Raw genomic sequence first — 20029 nt, 5'->3', positions numbered from 1 at the left:
ATGTATGGGGTTGCTTCTCAGCCAAGGGAGTGGGCTCACTCACAATTTTGCCTAAGAACACAGCCATGAATAAAGAATGGTACCGACACATCCTCCGAGAGCAACTTCTCCCAACCATCCAGGAACAGTTTGGTGATGGACAATGCCTTTTCCAGCATGATGCAGCACCTTGCCATAAGGCAAAAGTGATAACTAAGTGGCTCGGGGAACAAAACATTGATATTTTGGGTCCATGGCCAGGAAACTCCCCAGACCTTAATCCCATTGAGAACTTGTGGTCAATCCTCAAGAGGCAGGTGGACAAACAAAAACCCACAAATTCTGACATACTCCAAGCATTGATTATGCAAGAATGGGCTGCCATCAGTCAGGATGTGGCCCAGAAGTTAATTGACAGCATGCCAGGGCGGATTGCAGAGGTCTTGAAAAAGAAGGGTCAACACTGCAAATATTGACTCTTGCATCAACTTCATGTAATTGTCAATAAAAGCCTTTGACACTTATGAAATGCTTGTAATTATACTTCAGTATTCCATAGTAACATCTGACAAAAATATCTAAAGACACTGATGCAGCAAACTTTGTGGAAATTAATATTTGTATCATTCTCAAAACTTTTGGCCACGACTGTACTTCTCAGATAGAGTTCAGTGTGTAAAATCGGAGGGCCTGTTGTCCGGACCTCTGGCAGTCTTTATGGGGGTTCCACAGGGTTCAATTCTCGGGCCAACTCTTTTCTCTGTATATATCAATGATGTCACTCTTGCTGCACTCTTGCTGGTGATTCTCTGATCCACCTCTATGCAGACGACACCATTCTGTATACTTCTGGCCCTTCTTTGGACACTGTGTTAACAAACCCCCAAACGAGCTTCAATGCCATACAACACTCCTTCCGTGGCCTCCAACTGCTCTTAAATGCTAGTAAAACTAAATGCATGCTCTTCAACCGATTGCTGCCCGCACCCGCCAGCACGACTAGCATCACTACTCTGGACAGTTCTGACTTAGAATATGTGGACAACTACAAATACCTAGGTGTCTGGTTAGACTGTAAACTCTCCTTACAAAATTAAATCTAAAATCGGCTTCCGATTTCGCAACAAAGCCTCCTTCACTCATGCTGCCAAACATACCCTCGTAAAACTGACTATCCTACCGATCCTTGACTTTGGCGATGTCATTTACAAAATGCGACCTGTAAGCTCTCGTTGGCTGGCCCTCGCTACATATTCGTCGCCAAACCCACTGGCTCCAGGTGATCTATAAGTCTTTGGTAGGTGAAGCCCCGCCTTATCTCAGCTCACTGGTCACCATAGCAACACCCACCCGTAGCACACGCTCCAGCGGGTATATTTCACTGGTCATCCCCAAAGCCAACACCTCATTTGGACGCCTTTCCTCCCAGTTCTCTGCTGCCAATGACTGTAACTAATTGCAAAAATCACTGAAGCTGTAGACTTAAATCTCTCTCACTAACTTTAAGCATCAGCTGTCAGAGCAGTTTACCGATCACTGCACCTGTACACAGCCCATCTGTAAATAGCCCACCCAACTACCTCATCCCCATATTGTTCTTTTTTTGCTCCTTTGCACCCCAGTATCTCTACTTGCACATCATCATCTGCACATCTATCACTCCAGTGTTAATGCTAAATTGTAATTATTTAGCCACTATGGCCTATTTATTGCCTTACCTCCCTAATCTTACTACATTTGCACACACTGTATATAGATTTTTCTATTGTGTTATTTACTGTACGTTTGTTTATCCCATGTGTGGCTCGCTTTGACTCCTTCTCCAGTAATAGTTTTAGCAGAGAGGAAGAAGCAAAGCGAGAGGGCTCACTCTCGCCAAAGTCTGTCCAGAAAATGCCGAATACGTTTTTTATGGGCATATTATTAAGCAGAACTAAGCTTCTAGCCTGTCTTCCCGCCTTTGGGACAACGACTCCCATTGTTAGGGCGGAGACATGAGCATCTCATCATTATACAGATCTCTGTTTTAGCCTCTTGCGAAATGGAAAGGAAAGTTGGCGATAGCACATTGCTGTCACGTTCTGACCAGTAAAGGGGTTATTTGTTATTGTAGTTTGGTCAGGACGTGGCAGGGAGGTGTTTGTTTTATGTGGTTCGGGGTTGTTGATAATATTGTTTATGTAGAGGGGTGTTTGTTTAGAGTATTCCGGGGTTTTGGTCAATGTTCTATGTTAGTGTATTTCTATGTTCAGTCTAGTCTATCTATTTCTATGTTTAGTTTATTGGGATTGGGCCTTCAATTGAAGGCAGCTGTTCCTCGTTGCCTCTGATTGAAGGTCCTATGTATAGGGGTGTGTTTGTTATGGGAATTGTGGGAGGTTGTCGTCTGTTCGTTTTCTTGGTTTGTTTGGTAAGTGGTCTAAATAAAGTTATAATGAGCACTCACCCGCTGCGCCTTGGTCCAGACGATCGTTACAATTGCACTGTTCGGCTGCTGGCTTCCCCTAAAGCAAATGGATGTCTTGCCAAGATTATACAATTACTCCTGTCTAAATAAAATCATTCAAAATACTTCACCAGAGAGCACGAATTAGCCACAGAGGATCATTAGCTTCTTGAAAAAAAATAGCTGTGGATTGTTTCAAATCCCAAGTGCATAGATAGGCCTATGCCTATTATGGGAAACACGCATTTAAGCGGCCTAGCTGATTGAGTTGCTGCTGTCAGCGAAAAGCATCTAAAATATGTGTCTTGAGTATAATAGAAAATGTTGCAACAAGAAGGGGAAGGGTGTGGAAAATATATAGCGCGTCTCTCTCCAGCATACATGCACTCAGCTCTCCCAGAATGCGCTCAGCTGTCTCCCGCCAATTAGTGCGCATTCATTGTGTGAATGGTTCGCCCTTTGTATATGTTGTATCAATTACCCATTACATTACATGTCACCTGTAGAACTTGTAAATGTACCATTGGTCTACAATTCTCATAATCGGAGTGGAAACTTTGTTTGCAGAGTTCACAACCTGCTGCACTTGTGAGAAACAAGTTTTGGTTTATTTAATAACCATCATTTATGAGTTTTGTCCATTTTTTATTAATACTGTCTTTTGTTTGGAGTGCTGCATGTGAGCAATGAGCATGTGTCTGGTTTCTCTCTACAAAGCGCGCGCCTGAGCACCCAGAGAAGTAGGCCTACCTGGCCTGCTGCGTGCATATGTAGGAAAGTTCCTACTTGGGATTTCTGATTGTCTTAACTCACCACGCCCACCACTAATCATTCATTTTTTTTCTTCACCTCACACAGGAAGTATTTAAAAAAATATATGTTTACATCCTTTGTGAATAATAATAGTTTTTCACAGTATTTGAAACATATTTGAAACATACTCTCCCAGCCTCGATAATCGACAAGCCTCGGTGTGAATGAGAAACATACACTATCATGATCTGATGACCCCGTATATCCAGTGGAAACGTCACAGAAAAACAGCTGTTTGTCCCGAGCTCACAGGTGCAAGAAATTCTAGGCAGACAGGCGGAGTAGAGAGATTCATGTTCATTTGAAAGAAATCTTATTTTCATCAGAATATATGAAGGCTATAGGCCTATGTATTTTACTTAGTTGATGATGGAAGTTACAGGCTTACTGCTGCATTGGCCTATTATAGGCTATCTCTGAGTTCCATGCGCTCATTTCTTTAGCCGCCAATGGATCACAGTGCAGTCTATCAGTGTCCATATGGCAGGGGCTGGTTCTTTCGCCGTAAGTTACATTTTAACATTTATATTTTTTAATTCAGATTATTATGATTAACCATGTGACAATGAATTTGATAAACGAAAATGTTATTATTGAAATTAAACTGTTCCATGAAAATGCGCATATAAAATAATCATAACTGGCACGCAGATCGGTAGAAATGGTAGGATAAATTGTAAGCTTCCCCAAAATTGAAACTCATGAGCTGTCTCTGGTCTTTTCTTTACCATAACACCCAAAAAAAGTGTGAACCGGCAAGCGCGGGAACACACAGGAGGTCTCTTGATAAAATGTACCCCCCTAAGCAAATCAAAGGCCCGTCCAAAAATATTGAAGCCGTGATTTTAAATATAATGATGAATTCATGTTTTAAAAAATGTATTAATTACATAATAGTTGCTCTTATACAAGATAAACAAATAGTTGAGCTAGAAAGTCTGCTTCAAAACCGTGAATCCCAACATTTACTAATAACAACAGAACTCTGAACTCTAGAGACTAGACCAAGATCACAAGAAGCACCAGAGAAAATGAACCCGTTCCCTCCTCACGGGACAATGCACCAGCCATCTATCCATCAACGCTTCCACCAAATAACATGACTTTCATCCACAAGCCTGTTCCGTTCCGCTGACTCTCAGATCCGCACAACACAAATCATACTCAACATCCAGACATACAGTAGAACCTGGGCACATTCCATTTCAGGTGTAACTTTAGGCAGATCGTTTAATGTGTCCTTGATTTATTTACTTATCAAGAGCGAACAACCCTCCCGTTTGGTTTCAGCAAAGGAAGCGGAGATCTTTAAAATACATAATCAGCACGTAAATCATGCCCCCATTTATGTCTCTGTGGTAAATCTGTTATAGCGTCAGCGAGAGACGATTCGCACACAGGCCTACAGTGTTAGTACATGTTGGTACTGTGATTTGTTGTGATTAAAGTGTCATCAAATGTCATATAGGCCTACCTGTCGTTCAACAGTTATCGTATGCACACACACACACCAGGGTTGGGGTCAATTTGAAATTAAGTCAGTCAGTTCAGGAAGTACATTTGAGCTTTTTGCAATTATAAATTCAAATCACTTCCTCAATTGACTGCCATCAATTCGAATTGACTCCAACCCTGACAGCACACAGCTGCATTCACACAAGCACAAACACACACACTGTAAAAAAAAAAAAAAAAGTATTAGCCTACCCTGTAAGTAGTCTTATAAGCATGGGTGATGTTTTGTTTGTTTGCGCTCCCTCCTATTAAAGTTCGACCAGTGGAGGGAGCTGATCGGTAACTACAGGAAACGGAGAGCGGAGCACGCCCCCATCCACATCGACGGGGCGGTAGTGGAGCGGGTCGAGAGCTTCAAGTTCCTCAGTGTCCACATCACTCAATAATGAACATGGTCCACACACACACACAACGTTGTGAAGAGGGCACGTCAGCGCCTCTTCCCCCTCATGAGGCTGAAAATATTTGTCATTGGCCCTCAGATCCTCAACAAGTTCTACAGCTACATCATTGAGAGTATTTTGACTGGCTGCATAGCCGCTTAGTAAGGCAACTGTTTGGCATCCAACCGCAAGGAGCTACAGAGGGTTGTGCTATGGCCCAGTACATCACTGGGGCCGAGCTCCCTACAGACGTGTCAGAGGAAGGACCTAAGAATTGTCAAAGACTCCAGCCACCCAAGTCACAGACTGTTCTCTTTGTACAGAGGCACCAAGTCTGGAACCAACAGGACCCTGAGCAGCTTCTACCCCCAAACCATAAGACTTCCAAATAGCTACCTGGACTACCTGCAATGACCCTCTTTGCACAAACTCTTTGGACTCATCACATATGCTGCTGCTACTGTTTATTATCTGTCCTGTTGCCTAGTCAATTGACCACTACCTACAGTATATGTACAAAAGTATGTGGACACCCCTTGAAGTTAGTGGATTGGGCTATTTCAGTATAACATCTAGCATACAGCCATGCAATCTCCATAGACAAACATTGGCAGTAGAATGTTTGGTGGAGGAGGAATAATGCTCTGTAGCTGTTTTTCATGGTTCGGGCTAGTTCCAGGGAAGGGAAATCTTAACATTACAGCATGCAATGACATTCTAGACAATTCTATGCTTCCAACTTTGTGGCAACAGTTTGGGGAAGGTCCTTTCTTGTTTCAGCATGACAATGCCCCACTGCACAAAGCAAGGTCCATACAGAAATGGTTTGTCGAGATCGGTGTGGAAGAACTTTACTGGCCTGCACAGAGCCCTGACCTCAATCCCATCGAACACCTTTGGATTGAATTAGAACACCGACGGCGAGCCAGGCCTAATCGCCCAGCGTCAGTGCCTAACCTCACTAATGCTCTTGTTTTTTTAATTGAACCTTTATTTAACTAGGCAAGTCAGTTAAGAACAAATTCTTATTTACAATGACGTCCTACCCCGGCCAAACCTGAACGACGCTGGGCCAATTGTGCGTCGCCCTATTGGACTCCCAATCACGGCCGGTTGTGATTCAGCCTGGAATTGAACCATGGTCTGTAGTGACTTCTCTAGCACTGAGATGCAGTGCCTTAGACCGCTGCACCACTCGGGAGCAAGTGGCAAGATAGCAAGTCCTTGCAGCAATGTTCCAATATCTAGTGAAAAGCCTTCCCAGAAGAATGGAGGCTTCCCATAACAGTTATCGTTACTCATTGTGGATTTATTCATTCTGATACAATTGTTTCTATATTTTCTCTGCATTGTTGGGAAGGGCCCATAAGTAAGCATTTCACTGTTGTTTACGAAATATATGACAAATAATATTTGATTTGATCCACAAAATAATGAGTCATCAACGTTTTTTTTATCAATACTAAAATACACAATTTAAAATGAAATTGACATCATGCTAATGTGGGCTGCAATGAACAATAGCCTTCACTCTAGTTCTGATGTTGCCGACAAACTGGAGAAGATGGACACAGAAATATTGATTGGCCTATATTTTTGAAAGAAAAGTATTGGTTGCACTTCAAAGACGACAGAAATATTACTTTAATGGAAGAATAAGGGATAAGTGAAAGTGTGTTGTCTGTCTGCCTCATTTCAATGTATTCCTAATATCGAGGTGCGCAGCCTATTGGGACAGTCCCAGACGGTATTGAACACGCCTCCCGCAACCTCTGATAGGATCGGCGTTGCAAATCATCCCAATAACCCGTCAACTAATGCAGCTTTTTCCCTTTCCAAGACGCTCAAAGACTCACATACGTAGCTAATACACCGACCTAACGCGAAAAGCCAACAAGCGGAGGAGTGTATGTTTGTTTTAGAGCCGTGGACTATTCAAAAGCTTGGACCTGGGGCGAAGTTTGAAGGCTGCAGGAGGAATTCCTGGTGAGTAAAGTGTTTCGTTTATTTAGGAACCGCAAATACACATGGGATCAATAAGCGACAATACGAGTGGCTATGCCGTGGCATATAATGCGAACGGAGCCCCCCCACCAAGAAGGCTTTGGATACATTTACATGATTTATAATTTGAGAAAGAAAATGCATAGTACAACAGGAATAGAAAAGCCTAGTGCAATATGATACTATATGTAGTGCGTACTGTTTTTGTGTTGAGTTTCTGTGGTAATACGCTTCTTGTTGACCCACTTTGACCCCCATCCTCCTGTCAGGAGTCACGATTATAACATGATAACCAGAATAGAGAGAAGAAATATGATCCAATGACTACATGAATAATACTTCCTATATGGGTGGAGAAAATGTAACCTGTCATTTGATTAAAATGAGACGTTCTATTTGATTATAATGTGAAATATATTTGAAAATCTGTTTTTGTGTTTGATATTAACAAATGATACTCCCTGAACAAAAGAGGACTGTTTGATTCTCCACAAGATAATTATTAGGCTACAGATTACTAGTTACCGTTATTATTACACAATAATTACCTAATTTCTACGTTTTGCACATGTTATATTCCTAAATCAAGAGGTTGGTTTATTCAAGGAGTAGACACTATGAGCTCCATTTGGACCACAACACACCCCTGTCAGATTGTACTAAATACACACCACCCTCTGTGTGCAGTGCTATGCCATGCATACAGCTTCAATTTCACACGTTTGGTCAGTATTACAGGGTCCTAATCCACTGTGGAAAAGGAACCCAATATTACAATGGAGGTTAATGTAGACTAACATGTGCATGGAGGCTCCCATACCCTTGTCTTGTCCATGTACAGTGTTTACCCTACCCCCAGACAGATGCATCCATGGAGGCCAGAGGTTTTGGGTTGTACGTAACACCCTCAGTGGTGGAGAGAAGGGGGCTTTGTTCACGGGGGGGGGGTGTTGCTGCTGTTGCTATGTGGATTTTAGTGCATCTGTTTGGGAGTGGTCTCTCTCGTTGCTCCATATTCTGCAGTCAGAGGTTACTCCCCCTGGTCAGCCCTGCTCCTCCCTCCTCCTCCCTCCTCCGTCCTCCTGCTAGGCTGCTCCCCTCTGTGTGCTCATACTATGGTGGTAGTCCTGTCAGTTTGGCTCAGATCACTTTTCTGTGCATCCCTGTACCCATTTATGCCATGTATGAGTTCCACTAAAATCTGGTGGTCAGAGAAAAATGTCTGTTGATGAAAAGAGGGTCCCTCCTCAGCCTGATCACTGGAAATATACTTTGATTTCGGACATTTGAAAAGGTCCTGAGAACGTCCTGCTCAGCGCTCACAACAAAAAAAGGAAAACGATTGACCAGCACTGGGCACGAGCTCGTGATGCTCGGAGCCAAAGCTCGCTGCTCAGACCACTGTGCCACTGCAGTTCACAATGCTCTAGCAAGCCGTGAGAATACCTGATGATACTTGATGGTAATAGCGAGTTGTTTTTTTATAATACTTTTTTAAAGCCCTTCCCCAAACCATAGCCCTAACCTTAACCACTCGGAATTCATGCCTAAACTCTTAACCTTTTGAGTTGTTTCTGTTTTAACCCTGTCACCACATGAAATTAACCCTGTAAACAAGCAGAATTATTGTGTCAAAAATAGACGTTTATCCAAAATAGGAAGAATTTAGAAGGGAAACTATGAGATGTTGTTGTCCTCCTATAGTAGCATAGAGCCCTTTATCACCCAGTATGGTATTTTCCCTGAGGTTTCATCTGTGTCAACGGTTAGATAAGGACAACAATACATGGAAGGAAAAAAATTGAAAAAGCCCTTCTCAACAATCTGTGCAACTAGTTGAAATCCCTAGCACATCATCACCAACGACGACCAACGACGACCTTATGAACTGATATGTGATCAGAATAGAGGAGTATATGAAGTGATATGTGATCAGAATAAGAGGATAAGTGTGTTTAATTCAGTGTGAAGAACCATCAGTAGTCTGGCTCATATTGATAACCGTGTGGCTTGTGAGTTGGGGCTCTGCATGCTTTTGTTTGGGAGGCCATCAGCAAAACTACATAGGATGACTCATTTGTTTTTGAGATGAAAGGTCCTCCAGTAAACTAAGGATGCGTCCCAAATAGCACCTTATTCCCTTCATAGTGCACTAATGTTGTATTTATTATGGATCCCCATTAGTTCATGCCAAGGCAGCAGGTACTCTTCCTGTGGTCCAGCACAATTAAGACAGTTATACAGTTTGAAAAACATGGCAATTGATTTCACAACAGCTTTCACAACACACTGTGTGCACTCACTCTATTCCTCTATCTACCCTATTCCTCTATCAACTCTATTCCTCTATCCACCCTATTCCTCTATCCACTCTATTCCTCTATCCACCCTATTCCTCTATCCACTCTATTCCTCTATCCACCCTATTCCTCTATCCACCCTATTCCTCTATCTACCCTATTCCTCTATCCACTCTATTCCTCTATCCACCCTATTCCTCTATCCACCCTATTCCTCTATCCACCCTATTCCTCTATCCACCCTATTCCTCTATCCACCCTATTCCTCTATCCACCCTATTCCTCTATCCACCCTATTCCTCTATCCACCCTATTCCTCTATCCACTCTATTCCTCTATCCACCCTATTCCTCTATCCACCTTATTCCTCTATCCACACTATTCCTCTATTCCTCTATCCACTCTATTCTTCTATCCACTCTATTCTTCTATCCACTCTATTCCTCTATCCACTCTATTCTTCTAGCCACACTATTCTTCTATCCACTCTATTCTTCTATCCACTATATTCCTTTATCCACTCTATTCTTCTATCCACTCTATTCTTCTATCCACTCTATTCTTCTATCCACTCTATTCCTCTATCCACACTATTCCTCCTCATTAGCTTGGACACAGTCCATTATGTGGTGTTCTGATGGAAAGTGCTCCCGGTCACCAATTGTGACATCATCACCGGTCAGCGTGGTGCTGCGGCTGGGCAGAGACAGATGTGCCACCTGGGGGGGGGGGTGTAGTTGTATGTGGTGGTGTGATGGACCAGGAATGGGGGACGGTGAGACACCCCCGGGTGTAATTTGAGACGTGGTTAATAACAACAAGGATGTGGAGACAGGATGCAGGCTGTCTGGTCGTTATCCTCGGTGGCTCCTGGCAGGGGATGGGGGATGGGGGTTGTTACCTGGCTGGAAGATGCAGGTATGGTGCTGGTGGAGGATGGTAATGGGCTGCTGTAGTAACCCTCACTCAGTCATGTCCTGGGACAGACAGGTCCGCTGCTGAGCCTCCCTGCCAGGTTGATGGATGGCTTGTGTAACGTGCCTGATGGTCTTTGGTCCGTCCCTTTTTGCCTTCAAACACATGATAAACCAGGCCTGTTAAAGTACACTGTCAGTGCTTTCAACTCTATGTTGGTCTTGCTAGAATGCTGTGTTGACTGTTTTCTCAGTGATAAATTGGTTCTCCCTGCTGTTTACAGTATCTGAGTTAGCTGCAGTAATTTAGCCCCAGTAACAAGATGCTGTTGGAGAAAAAACAGGAGAGTGGTGATAGTGCGCGCTCTCTCTCTCTCGCACGGACACGGGGAGTCGTTGTGGAATATGCCACCCTGTTTCCTGGTGTAGACCTGGATGGCAGACCAGAGCATGTCTGGTAGTTAATCAGCAGACAGATAAAGAAACAGCAGTTTTCCATTCCTCTCGCTCTCTCCTCTCTCTTTCACTCTCTTTTGCTCTCTCTCTTTCCTTCTCTCCGCTCTCTCCTTCTTTCTCAGCTCTCTCCTTCTTGCTCTCTCCATCTCTCTCAGCGCTCTCCTTCTCTCTCAGCGCTCTCCTTCTCTCTCAGCTCTCTCCTTCTCTCTCAGCTCTCTCCTTCTCTCTCAGCTCTCTCCTTCTCTCTCTCCTTCTCTCTCAGCGCTCTCCTTCTCTCTCAGCTCTCCTCTCTCAGCTTTCCTCTCAGCTCTCTCCTTCTCTCTCAGCTCTCTCCTTCTCTCTCAGCTCTCTCCTTCTCTCTCAGCTCTCTCCTTCTCTCTCAGCTCTCCTCTCTCAGCTCTCTCCTCTCTCAGCTCTCCTCTCTCAGCTCTCTCCTTCTCTCTCAGCTCTCTCCTTCTCTCTCAGCTCTCCTCTCTCAGCTCTCTCCTCTCTCAGCTCTCCTCTCTCAGCTCTCTCCTTCTCTCTCAGCTCTCTCCTTCTCTCTCAGCTCTCTCCTTCTCCCTCTGCTCTCTCCTCTTTCTCTCTCTGTCTGCTCTCTCCTTCTCCCTCTGCTCTCTCTCTCTCTGTCTCTGTCTTGCTCTCTCCTCTCTCTCTCTTTCTCTCTCTCTCTGTCTCTCTGCTCTTTCTCTCTGCTCTCTCCTTCTCTTGCTCTCTCTGTCTGCTTTCTCCTCCTCCCTCTCTTGAATTTGTTTTCAGATTGCTTAATTGGTATGAAATACAATTTGTAGATATTGCCAAAGCAGTATAGTGGTACAGTATTTCAGTAAATAAAGTACAATGCAATGAGTATAAGGAAATCCAGTTCATTTCAGTAGTAGTAGTAGTAATGGTACATATAATCATGTGTACAGGTACAACACTAGTGCAGTTGTATTCTGTAATCTTCGCTCGATAAATGTAATTAAAGAAAATACGATTATAAAAAGAAATAATGGCTAATAAATAAACAACAACATGATGATGATTACACTATGTATTACTGTCAGTTATATACAATGTAAATACTTCAGGGAATTACTGGTCATGGGATGTCCCTCAGGCTATGGCAATCATATACATATATTCAAGGGCTCCCGAGTGGCGCAGTGGTCTAAGGCACTGCATCTCAGTGCAAGAGGCATCACTACAGTCCCTGGTTCAAATCCAGGCTGTATCACATCCGGCCATGATTGGGAGTCCCATAGGGCGGGCGCACATTTTGCCCAGCGTCGTCTGGGTTTATAATATTTGCGGTTCCTCCCTCACCCAGAATAATTCCCAGCTTTATGTCATTAGTAAATGGACAGAAGTTGGGAATTGATTGAGATATTTCTTGGAAAAAGATTATGTTATTGAGGAGTATTTATCACAGTAGAGGGAAAGTGCACCATCTGTCTCTACCTCCCATGTCGTGCAGTGATCACATAGACCCTCCTCTTTGGGTAGCCTTTTTCTATATATATATACACACACACACACACACACACACACACACACACACACACACACACACACACACACACACACACACACACACACACACACACACACACACACACACACACACACACACACATATATTTGGTCAGGATCGGTCTCTCTCTCTCCTCCTCTCTCTGCTCTCTCTTTCTCTCTTTCAATTCAAGGGGCTTTATTGGCATTGCCAAAGCAAGTGAAATAAATAAACAAATGTGAAATAAACAATAAAAAGTGAAGAGTAAATATTACACTCACATAAGTTCCAAAAGAATAAAAGAATTTCAAATTTCATATTATGTCTATATACAGTGTTGTAGCGATGTACAAATAGTTAAAGTACAAAAGGGAAAATAAATAAACATAAATATGGGTTGTATTTACAATGGTGTTTGTTCTTCATTGGTTGCCCTTTTCTTGTGGCAACAGGTCACACATCTTGCTGCTGTGATGGTACACTGTGGTATTTCACCCAGTAGATATAGGAGTTTATCAAACTTGGATTTGTTATCAAATTCTTTGGAGATCTGTGTAATCTGAGGGAAATATGTTTCTCTAATATGGTCATACATTGGGCAGGAGGTTAGGAAGTGCAGCTCAGTTTCCACCTCATATTGTGGGCAGTGTGTACATAGCCTGTCTTCTCTTGAGAGCCAGGTCTGCATACGGCGACTTTTCTCAAAAGCAAGGCTATGCTCACTGAGTCTGTACATAGTCAAAGCTTTCCTTAAGTTTGGGTCTGTCACAGTGGTCAGGTATTCTGCAACTGTGTACTCTCTGTTTAGGACCAAATAGCATTGTAGTTTGCTCGGTTTTTTTGTTAATTCTTTCCAATGTGTCAAATAATTATCTTTTTGTTTTCTCATGATTTGGTTGGGTCTAATTGTGTTGCTGTCCTGGGGCTCTGTGGGGTATGTTTGTGTTCTCTCTTTCTCTCTCTGGACTGAAAGACATTATACAGAAATAATCCACAAGGAGACTCAGGCACTTCTCAGCTGCCCTCACACAGTCCTCGCAAATCAAAGTTGCACACTTGTCATCGCCATGATGTTCAATTGGGTCACTGCTCATAGCAGAGGTTAGTGGTGGGCGAGATCTGAGTTCCGAGCTATGATAGTGATGTTTAAACCAGTTCAAACCAGTATTAACCCTTCAGCCAGCCCCGTGGGCAGAGAGAGAGAGAGGCTTTCTGTCTGCATTACCTCAGAGGCTGGGCGTGTAATGTAGGGTACTCCCTACTCTCCAGTCGGAGTGTCACTGAGGAGAGACTGTCAACAGGATCAGGGTCAGAGATGAGATGGCCTGCTCCATAGCTCGGTCTGGGTTTTCCTCCAGGGCGTCTGTAATACTCAGATCATTCACAAATTAGTCCAATCAGGTTTAAGATGGCTCTTTTGATTATTCTCAATCAAATTATCCATACAGTTACTGTATTTTTGAGGACAGTACTTTAATTGTAATCTATAGCCTACGCGTGTTAAAATGCATACAGTTACTGTATTTTTGAGGACAGTACTTTAATTGTAATCTATAGCCTACGCGTGTAAAATGCATACGGTTACTGTATTTTTGAGGACAGTACTTTAATTGTAATCTGTAGCCTACGCGTGTTAAAATGCATACAGTTACTGTATTTTTGAGGGCAGTACTTTAATTGTAATCTATAACCTACGCGTGTTAAAATGCATACAGTTCCTGTATTTTTGAGGACAGTACTTTAATTGTAATCTGTAGCCTACGCGTGTTAAACAACGATTACTGTAGATTATGTGGTTCCCTGTAACTGTTGTGTGTTCCTGTAGTCTGACATACTGATAATGCTGCTTTCTGGGAATTATTCAGCAAAGTTTGTGGAAGCTTAACTGCATGGATGACTTTTACTACCAGATGTTTCTGTTCGGTCACTGCTCCGACGCTCCGTACCGCCAGGGCAGAAACCCCTCTAACCTCTAGTGGAATCATAAGGGCATGGGTGTGCAGTGTGCACTCATGTCTCGGGCCCAGTGACGACAGAGGGATTTGAATTCTATTTTTCCTGGGGAGACTTTTATTGTAGAGTTACATGCAAACCCCACTGGACACATTGCGTGCGCGAGCGTTGCAAAATACATTTACACATACATGTTATACAATCATTTCACCCGTACAGCTCACGCAAGTGAACAGGCGTCTGTATACCCAACATGGTTCTGTTAGAGCCGTTCTGCGCGCTGCAGGTCCCTTCCTTATTGGATATCAGGAAGATACAGACCCATATGGATACATGAAACACCAACGAGGAGAGAATAATTAAAACAGTGTCCAATCAAGATGCATATTTTGACCAGGGGCGCAACTTTCACTGGGGACAGGGGGAAGAGGTGTGCAGTGTGAAATTGCATTTTTGGCTCCTAGTTTTATCATTGGAATGTGATCCAAAACGAGGCAATGGTGTGCTATAGGACCATGTGGACGCCTCCGAGTGGCCAGGGAGGATGTTTGGAGTGTTTACCCCACCCCCCAAAAAAATTATTTTACAAATTATGTCCCTTCCACTGCCCAAAGTTGCGCCCCTGATTTTGACCAATGTGTAAAATAATATGTTAACCGTGTAGATAATTCTATAAGAAATCCAGTGGTCCAAACCTCATGTCTATTATCATAATCAGTTCATAAGTTCTTGGAGTTTTTATCCTTGTGAATGGCCAGAATTAGGGTGACTAAATCAATGGAGGCCAGAGAAAAAAAAGTGGTTTGAAATCAGGAAAACTGCATCATGTCAGCTACACTCTTAGGAAAAAAAGGTGCTATCTAGAACCTAAAAGTGCTCTTTGGCTGTCCTCATAAGATAACCCTTTGAAGAACCCTTTTTGGTTTCAGGTAGAACCCCTTTGAGTTCCATTTAGAACCCTTTCCACAGAGGGTTCTACCTGGAACCAAAAAGGGTTCTACCTGGAACCAAAAAGAGGCCTCCTATGGGGACAGACGAATAATATTTTTGGAACCCTTTTTTCTAATAGTGTCAGCTTGATTCTGGGCTACTAGCTACCTGACAGGCTCACTTTCCTGTCGAACTCATCTTTCTTCTGGAATCCGCAGGACATAAAACAATATAGAGGTAAGAGGGATGATGATTTTGAGATGTTCATATTTTCGATTTCGCACAAAAACAGGCGTGCCTGTATGAAATGTCAACAGAGCACTGAGCATATACCAAGCTTTTTATTTTCAAAGACTTTAACATTTAATTCAGGTCGTCTCATTCTAATTTTGCTTTTTGCGACCCACGGGAACAACTTTGATGACGACGACGACCACAAAATGTATTCAAGGCTCCAACCACCCAGGGTAATAATGTAGGATATATTATGAAATCGGACTTTTTGGATTTAATGTTAATGATATGTGAGAGGAAGACCCCACTGGACGATTCAGAACATCAATAATCATATTTGTCTTGGTGAAATGTATTTTATAACATAAGGAAGGGAAATGTCATCACCAAAGCACTATTTCACTCACACTGGGCAGCGTTGGTGGACACCCTATAATTAAGCAATACTGCCTGAGGGGGTGTGATATATAGGCCAATTTACCACGGCTAGGGGCTGTTCTCATGCACAACGCAATGCAGAGTGCTTGGACACAGCCCTTATCCACTTAGCCGTGGTTTATTGGCCATATATCACAAACCCCTGAGGTGCCTTATTACTATTATAAACTGGTTACCAATGTAATTAGAGCAGTAAAAATAAATGTTTTGTCATACGCCTTACGTCATACGCTGTCAGCCAATCAGCATTCAGGGCTTGAAACACCCAGTTTATAATTAAGGATTAACTAAAAACTGACTAGGTTTACTTTTTTTGTCTGTGGATTAATCGTTGTGGAAGAGAAACACATGATTTTGTATGACACCAGATCAAATCAAATTGTATTTGTCACATACACATGGTTAGCAGATGTTAATGCGAGTGTAGCGAAATGCTTGTGCTTCTAGTTCCGAATACAAAAAGGAACCAGATACAAAGAGGTCCATATGTATGTCAGGTAAAATAACAACCCAATGTTCATCTTCCAGGAGTAACTAGCTAGCAACATGAATGTTTCATGTGTTTCGACCTGCCCCGAAATGAATGTAATTGATTCACAGTTGATTTTGGTATTTTAACCTGCGTAGTCATGATCGCGATGGCGGTGTAGTCAGTATATTAGTTCATAGAAAACCACTGGCAGGGTTTTCCTAGGATTTTCCATGGCTGCAGAGGGGTGTGTCCTTGTAGAGTTCAGTTCAGTTTCAGATTTTGATTCTAATCACCACCCCTTTGTAACGCTTGTCGTCTGTAGAAGAAGGGGACCAAAGCGCAGCGTGGTGAGTGTTCATATTAATGTTTTAATAATAAGAAACACTTCAAACAAACAAGAAAATGAACAACAGCCAACAGTTCTGTCAGGTCACAAAATGTACAAAACAGAAAACAACTACCCACAAACCCCAAAGGAAAACAGGCTGCCTAAGGATGACTCCCAATCAGCGACAACGATGTACAGCTGTCCCTGATTGAGAGCCATACCAGGCTAAAACAAAGAAATACAAAGCATAGAAAAAAAGGACATAGAATGCCCACCCAAATCACACCCTGACCAAACATAAATAGAGACATAAAAAAAGGCTCTCTCAGGTCAGGGCGTGACACCCTTGGCATCTTTCCGAATGGTTTCATGAAAACAGATGTATTTGATTTGTCCACACCGCATCCCTCACGCCACTGTGTGCCTGGAAGAGGCTTCCATCTTGGGGTGAACCTGCTGTCTCTTTTTGTCCTGGTATATTGGGGTTAGGATGCTTGATTACCATATTCTGCTGTAGCAACCGAGTGGCATATCCTAAATATTCAACTGATATGAATTCTCTGTGTTTTGATATCTGGGTGGTTTCATGCTGTGAATTTTCTCATCACAGAGTGTAGCGATGTTCATTTGCATTGCAGTGAAGTATGAAGAACCGCTGATTAACCTCCATTTTAGTATGCAGGCAAGTTCATCACCCTGCTCAACCCTTTGAATGGAACAGAGCGTAAACGGGCACGGTTCTTCTATCTACAACCAGAGATACAAGCACGTCTCTTGAGATATGTCGTTTGATGATATTTCTTTGAAGTTCAGCACTTTTATTCCATGAATGTGATTGGGTGGTGTCCTATGCATAAATCATGCTTTGTAGTAGTACTAGGAGTATCCATGTTTTTTTTCTGAAAAGTTACACATGTTTCTGGCACGCAAAGGGAAAGCAAGCAATAAAACTCACTCAAATAATGAGAGGATCATTCATTTCCTTTCTATGAAGCCATTTCCTGTTTTACATTCTGTTTATTGAATTCCTAAGTGTGGATATACTACAATAATCACAGTTGTTCTTTCCGTGAGTAAAATAATAATTCCCTTCCAGGACCTGAGCACTTCCAATAGTAAAATGTAACATTAAACGTTTTTTTTTTGTCTCTAAGACTTAAGCCCATCTTCAATTGAACGCTTGAAACTATATTTCCTGACTGTGAATCGATCAGTCCAATTTTCCTCAGGTTACATGGTCATTTTCTTCCAAACGAAGCGGCCAGTCATTCTGACTTTGAAGTCAGGCCTTTACAGAACATATTGTTTAAAGCTGAAGCACCGTGTCTAATTGTGTGCTTTTTTATGACAGACTCTTGTTGGGAAGAAAGGAGAAAAATGTGGTCCTAAACCTGTCATATTTACTGAGAGAAATGAGTTCTCTGGGAGCTCAGATCGTCACAATTCGAGCAGACCTGTAAGATCTCCTGTAACTTCAGCGTTACTTCCACGGGCTGCTAGGGAGTAAATCGGAGAACCAGAGATTTGTTGAGTTTTGTTTGGAAAGATCAAATGAAATTGTATTAGTCACATGCCCCGAATACAACAGGTGTAGTAGACCTTACAGTAAAATGCTCACTTACGAGCCCCTAACCAACAGTGCAGTTTCAAAAAGATACGGATAAGAATAAGAGATAAAAGTAACAAGTAGTTAAAAGAGCAGCAGTAAAAAATAACAATATATACGGGGGGGGGGGGGGGGGACTGTCTTTTATTGACAGTTAACGGGTTGTTTATATGGGTCGTGTCGTCTGTCTCTTACTGCAGGCCCAGCCTCAGCACTGGCCTCAAATGTTCAATCAATCTCAAACAAAATCAGAACCAGTCCAGTTTTATAGCTGTTCAGCTTGCTGAAACTGAAAAGCTGTACTGTACATTTATCCATCTACCTGGGGAACACCCAAGAGGAGCTTTCCTAATTAAACCTTTAAAGTCACCAGTCCATTCCCTGCACATGTGCTGTGAAATGATTTTGTCACTGAGCAGGGAGGTTTGTCCCGTCCTGTGTACTGTACCTCTATTAAAACAAAAGAGATACATCCCAATTAGCTCCTATGTTGACTTTCAACTGGACCCATGTTGTCATCAAGTTCACAGGGATCAGGTCCTCCCCTGCAGACCCTCTCTCTGAGTCCGAAGCTTCTACAGCTGTTACTGGGTACATTACCCCCCCTCAGCCCCTCTGTTTCCCATCAAACCCCAGTCACAGTCACACGTGAGATATTAAAAAGTATTCTGTTTCACCCTCTTTTGATGTTATGAAGTTCACATTCCTATAGAACTTTGTTTAATCCTGCTCATATTTGTATATTTTCTTAATGATCATAATATATTTACTGTTTTCATATTCATAGGTTATGTGTAGGTTGTAAACATGATTCGATACTAAAGGACACCCACATTTTCTTTTTAGTTGGACTCAACACAGAATGACTTGTTTTGCCCTGAAGAAATGCAGGCAAATTTACAAGCTTTGTTTGAAAAAAAAGCAACAGCTACAGGCCAGAAAACACAGAATGTCAGGATAAAGGTCATTATTTAGACATTTGGGAAATGACCCTGTGATTAGGAGGATTGCTCGCCTGGTATTTGTTGTGTGATGTCACGACAGCATTTGAGTTAATGTGATTTATGTAGGCCTAAATACTTCAATGCATACTGATCATATTTTAATGGGATGAAGTTAAAAGTAAAGGAAGCTTTGATCGCATTGCACTTGGAGCATTCCTTTATTTTCTAGAAGGCCCTAAAACATTAACTCCACAGTTGAAAGTTCCCTGCTCCTTTAAATGGAGTGGTGTCTTGTCTTCATATTGTATATAACTAGCCTACTCACTAGCAATTGAATGGAACAGTTTATTAGGTACACCCATCTAGTACCGGGTTGGACACCCCTTTGCCTCCAGAACTGCCTGAATTCTTCGGGGCATGGAAACGTTGCTCAATTGGTATCAAAGGACCTAACGTGTGCCAGGAAAACATTCCTCACACCATTAAACCACTGCCTCCAGCCTGTACCGTTGACACCAGGCAGGATGGGGCCATGGACTCATGCTGCTTATGCCAAATCCTGACAACAGGAACTGGGATTCGTCGGACCAGGCAATGTTTTTTCTCTCCTCAGTTGTCCAGTGTTGGTGATTGTGTGCCCACTGGAGCTGATTATTCTTGTTTTTAGGTGATAGGACTTTCGTTCTGCCCCACCACTGTTGAACTGTTATTTGCCTGTGGTAGCCCGCCTGTTAGCGTGCGCGATTTTTGCCATTCTCCTTCGACCTCTCATCAACGAGCTGTTTTTGCCTACAGAACTACCGATGCCAGGGTGTTTTTTGT

The 20029-nt window shown here is 42.6% G+C and overlaps 1 protein-coding gene across 1 annotated transcript in view; it reads left to right on the top strand.

Annotated features, from left to right (window-relative positions):
- The first annotated feature begins 6852 nt into the window (after positions 1-6852).
- The window catches only part of LOC106582406 (ly6/PLAUR domain-containing protein 6), a 40330-nt gene continuing 27153 nt past the window's right edge, over positions 6853-20029 (top strand). Inside the window, exon 1 of the mRNA XM_014165498.3 lies at positions 6853-7122. The gene's annotated coding sequence lies outside the window, so the exon portion shown is untranslated. The remainder of the gene's footprint in view (positions 7123-20029) is intronic.

Source organism: Salmo salar, chromosome 21, assembly GCF_965601325.2.
Source record: "Salmo salar chromosome 21, fSalSal1, whole genome shotgun sequence".
NCBI lineage: Eukaryota > Metazoa > Chordata > Actinopteri > Salmoniformes > Salmonidae > Salmo > Salmo salar.
Note: the sequence above shows the minus strand (reverse complement) of the source record. Positions and strands in the feature narration are given on the sequence as shown.